Source organism: Rhinolophus sinicus, chromosome 15 (assembly GCF_057876585.1).
Source record: "Rhinolophus sinicus isolate RSI-liver-muscle chromosome 15, RSI-T2T, whole genome shotgun sequence".
Taxonomy (NCBI): domain Eukaryota; kingdom Metazoa; phylum Chordata; class Mammalia; order Chiroptera; family Rhinolophidae; genus Rhinolophus; species Rhinolophus sinicus.
Genome location: NC_142515.1, coordinates 85432212 through 85437792, shown reverse-complemented (window position 1 = coordinate 85437792; position 5581 = coordinate 85432212). Strand labels below are relative to the sequence as shown.

Genomic DNA, 5581 nt, shown 5'->3' with positions numbered 1-5581 from the left:
ATCCAGGCACAACTCATTTTGTTCTCTCTGTTCTTGTAGCCTCTTAGACAGCCTCCCATCACAGAACTCCTTACACCGACGTGTGATAATCATGTGCTCTCCATGGGGAGATTCCAGGGTGTGGCACACAGAGAACGGGGAGGGGTGGGGGGGGTGTTCATTCAAACCACAAATATTTCCCAAGCAACTGCTCTTTACCAGTGGCTGTGTTTGGTGCTAAGGTTTCAGTGAAGACCAAAACAGATGTGGTCCCACCCTCGTGGAACTCACCATGAATAGCCCTCACAAATATTCTTATCTTTGTGGCAAAGCCAACCAGTCACATAGACACGACATACCCCATATTATACAGAGAAGCAAATGAAGTTCGGGAAGGTGAACTCATTTGCCCAGGGTCACAGAGCCAGCAAGGGACAAAGCAGAACTAAACCTGGGTCTCCACTCTCCCTTGCTGCACACTGCCAGTATCGACCATGGTCTCACCATGATATCCACTGGTCCCCATAACAAGCAAGTGGAAATAGGGTCAATATGCCCATTTGACGGGAATACACAGGAAAAAAAAGGGAGCTGCCTGCCCAGGGTCACAGGGCTGAGAAGGAGTAGGGCTGAGGGGTTCAAACCAACCATCTCTGACTCAACCATTGGGCATCACAGCCAGCTTCCTTATCTCAAGAGGGACTTCATAGTCAGGGGGTTACCGGGGGTTCCCTGGGGCCCAGACTTCCCCAGGAATGTTCTTCAGTGATGTCCTCCCTGTACCAGTCCAGATACCAAAAGGAAGCCGATAACACATTATGTGAGGGAAGTTTAACAGAGATAACCGTCGATCCTCATTTGACAAGTCTATATTTGTGAATTCACCAAACTCACTAAAATTTATTCATAACCCCCAAAACAACATCATGGTGCTATCACGGTCATTTACCGATGTGCACAGAACAGTGAAAGACTTTAGGGGCCCAACATGATCAAACAAGCTGTCAAACAATATGACACTCTGCCTTCTTGTTTTAGCTCTCCTTTTAAAACAAGCATCCAAATGGAATATTACTCAGCCATAAAAAAGAATGACATCTTGACATTTGCCAAAAACATGGATGGACTTATAGGGTATTATGCTAAATGAAATTAGTTGGACAGAGAAAGACAAATACCAGATGATTTCACATTTGGAATCTAAAAAACAAAACAAAAATGAATAAAACAGAAACTCAGGCACAGAGAGCAAACTGATAATTGCCAGAGGGGAGGGGGATGGGGGATGAGTGGAAAAGGGGAAGGGGATTGAGAAATACAAACCTCCACTTATAAAATAAGTCATGTGGATGTAATGTACAGCATCAGGAATAGAGTCAACAATATTGTCATAACTGTACAGTGACAGATGGTTGCTAGACTTATTGTGGTGATCCCCTCATAAAGAATATAAATGTTGAATCACTATGTTGTACACCTGAAACAAATATAAATGTATGTCAACTTTAATTTTTAAAAAGACAAACATCTTTTTCAAGGTCTATTTAGTGCCATATTTTTTAGCATTTTTGTTCTTTTCGTTGATTTTTACTGTTTAAAATGGCCCCTAAGCGTAGTGCTGAAGTGCTATCTAGTGTTCCTTAGGCAAGAAGGCTGGAATGCGCCTGATGGAGAAAATGCCTGTTTAGATAAGCTCCGTTTGGGCATGAATTATAGTGCCATTGGCCTTGATTTCAATATTAATGACTCACATTAATATATTTTTTGAACAATATGTACGAGTATTAACTAAGGCATCTTTAAACAGAAACACACATAAAACAAGGTTATGTATTGATCAGTTAACAAAAATGGTGTGACCAGAGGCTCGAAAGAACCACCCCTTATATTCCCCTAGGAGCAATGGTTGAGTATTTGGGCAACTTCATAGAACATAATGACCACAATAATGAGAATTGCCTATTCGAGGTATGACAACTAAGTTTGCGAACTTGGTGCAACGATGTTGCTAACCTTTTTTGATATCAGAGGGATTATTCATTATGAATTTGTACCAACTGGACAAACAGTTCACCAAGTTTACTATTTGGAAGGGCTGAAAAGGCTGCGTGAAAAAGTTAGACGACCTGAACTTTTCGCCAACAATTCATGGCTCTTGCATCACGACAATGCACCAGCTCACACGCACAGTCTGTGAGGGAGTTTTTAGCCAGTAAACAAATAACTGTATTGGAACACCCTCCCTCTCACGTGATCTGGCCCCCAATGACTTCTTTCTTTACCTGAAGATAAGGGAGATATTGAAAGGAAGACATTTTGATGACATTCAGGACATCAAGGGTAATACGACAACAGATCTGATGGTCATTCCAGAAAAGGAGTTCCAAAATTGCTTTGAAGGGTGGACTAGACCTGGCTTCCCAAGGGGAGTACTTTGAAGGTGACCATAATGATATTCAGCAATGAGGTATGTAGCACTTTTTCTAGGATGAGTTCATGAACTTAATTGTCCGACCTCGTCTTTGCAAAGGTGTAGGCAGGATATATGGATAGCACAGTACCAAAGTGCAAATTATTGTAGGAAGCCTCCTTTGCCACTGGTAAGTCTGAAGAGAGAAGGTAGTCAGAAGCAGCCAGCCTTGCAATGCTGCTGAGTGGATGCCCCTACCCGCTTCTCTCCACTGGTCAGTGTTCCCTATGGGTCAAAGCCAGAGACAGGAAGCTCCTTGGTGCGGTCCATATATCCTCCCAGGACACAGAGCTGCCACCACCCTGCTGATGGAGCCTCTTGCAGGTCCTTCTGGGACTGGGAATTGTCCCTTTGCCTGCGTCTTTGTCCATTCATCCTGCCCGGAAACCTCTCATTGTGATGTAGCTGTTGCTTGTGTACACTGGTTTACCCTCTGGGTTGAACCTGCCAGCCTCATTCTTGCTGACACCTCCCGTTTGTCACCTCAGTCACTCAATGTTCCCCAGCAGCATTTGCCCAACTCCCTCGGTTGCCTCAGAGCTGATTCCAGCTGCTGCCCCAGGCTGATTTGTGCGCAACCATAGAGGCCTCCCAATGACACCACGAGGTGAATGTCATCATCCCCACATGAGAGATGAAGAAATAGGTCCCAGCAGTGGCATGATTTAAAAAACCACCCAGCAAGGGAGGGATTAAGTCTGAACTTTAAAAAGTGTGGGATGCCCCCACATGGTGACAGCCACTGCTCCCAAAGAATGGGCCAGGTACCATCCTCCTGAGAACACCTACAGTACTTGGCAATGAAGCAGCTTCCTGGGCCACCGTCCAGACCTAAGAATCAGAATCCCAGAGGGCAGGGCCAAGGGCTATGTATTTCTAATGAGTTTCCCAGGAAGTTTGATGCATGCTAATGTTTGAAATGTATTTCCTCCCTGCCGCCAACTTTCCAGGACCCACTCCTGCACTAACGGGAGGGGCCCCCATGGAAAAATTTTCATTTTAATTTATTTTAAAGTCAGAAGAAACATGAATATAGAATATTACATATTATTTATCCTGCATATGATATTTTATATTATGTTACAGGTCATATAATTGTATATTATAAATATTAAAATTATTAAAATTATAAAACCAGCCTGGGTTATATTTATCTTTACACCAATGCAGATTTGTTCAATATTTTTAAATTGTAGTAAGATACACATAACAGAATTGACCATCTTAGCTATTTTAAGTGTGTAGTTCAGTGGCATTAAATACATTCACATTTGTGCAGCCATCACCACCATCCATCTCCAGAACTCACTTCATCTTGCAAAGGTAAAACTCTGCCCCCATTAAACACTTACTCCCCACTCCCCTCCCCACCTCGCAACTACCATTCTACTTTGTGTCCCTATGATTTGATTACTGTAAGTACCTCATACGAGTTATACCAATGCAGTTTTAAAATAATTCTTAAATATTTTTACGAAGGAGCCCACAGTCGTTCAATTAGTCATTCAGGTGCATCAGCTGAAGTCAGCCACTGTGCTGAGCAGTAGGGGCAGACATTTTTTGCAATCAAACACCCTGTTGCTTTTACTCCTAAAAATTGTAAATCTGTCTGCTTTCCTCTGTCTCCTGCCCTCCACACTCCCCTCCTCCAAGGAACCATCGCTGTTGCCTGGATGGTCCTACAGCTTCTGAACCAGTCCTCCTGTCACCATCTTCCCTGTAATGCACAAGCACATCTCAGCCGGCACGAGCATTCTAGTCTACCGAGCAGGTCACCCATAGCTTCTAGAACACAGTCCCACTGTCTTAGTCCATTTAGGCTGCTATAACAAAACACCACAGACTAGGTGGTCTGTAAAAAACAGTAATGTATTGCTCATGGTTCTGGAGGCTGGTAAGTCCAAGGTCAAGATGCCAGCATGGGGGCGGCCGATGGCTCAGTTGGTTAGAGCGCGGGCTCTCGACAACAAGGCTGCTGGTTCAATTCCCCCATGGGATGGTGGGCTGTGCCCACCTAAAGATTGAAAACGGCCACTGGACTTGGAACTGAGCTGTGCCCTCCACAACGAGATTGAAGGACAACTTCCTGGAGAAACACACTGTCCCCCAATATTACCCAATAGAACTAAAAACAAAAAAAGCTGCCAGTATGATTGCATTCACATTCTAGTGAGGGCACAGCCCATACCTTCTGGCTGTGTCCTCACCTAGTGGAAGGAGCTCCTGGGGTCCCTTTTATAAGGCCGTTAATCCCATCCATGGGGGCTCCATACTCATAACCTAATCACCTCCCAGAGGCCCCACCTCCTAATACCATCATCTTTGCTATTTCAACCTATGAATTTGGGGAGTGGATACAAACATTCAGAACACACTGATCTGACCTCACTGCCTCCCTCTCTTCTGCTCCCCCGAGCTTCAGCCATTTTCATTTCTGTATAAGTTTCCTATTGCTACTGTAACTAACACAAACTTAGTGGCATAAAGCAGTGCAAATTTAGATCTTACAGTGCTGTAAGTCAGAAGTCCTAACTGGATTTCACTGGTGTCTACAGGACCATGGTTCCTCCAGAGGCTCTGAGAAAGAATCCATCTCCTTGCCTCTTCCAGTTTTCAGAGGCCGCCTGCATTCCTTAGCTCCTGGCCTCTTTCTCCATCTTCAGAGCCTGCAGCAGGATCTTTAAATCTGACTCTCTTTGCTTTTACTGTCACATCTCTGTCTTTGACTTCTGACCCTCTTGCCTGCCTCTTATAAAGAGCCCTGTGATTCCATTGGGCCCACCAGCATAATCTAGGATAATCTCCCCATCTCAAGACTCTTAATCACTTTTGTAATGTCCTTTTTACCAAGTAAAGTGACATATTCACAGATTCCAGGGATTTGGACACGAACGTCTTTGGGGATGGGGGGGAGCATCATCCAGCATACCACAGTTCCTTCCACGCTTCAAACTTTCTTCTGCCTCCAAGCATTTGCACATTTTACTCCCTCTGCTTAGGAAATTCTCTCCCACAGTGTTGTATCAGTGAATGGAGACTAGACCCATTCTGTAACGCGTGTCATGAATTGTTTAAGAACACTTGTCACAAAGACGTTCCTGAGAACACTACTTGCCATTTACATTGCGGGAT

General features: G+C 44.3%; 1 pseudogene; it reads left to right on the top strand.

The window, feature by feature from the left end:
• Nucleotides 1-5581, top strand: part of LOC109439069 (olfactory receptor 7C2-like) — a 94094-nt pseudogene that overhangs the window by 41793 nt on the left and 46720 nt on the right.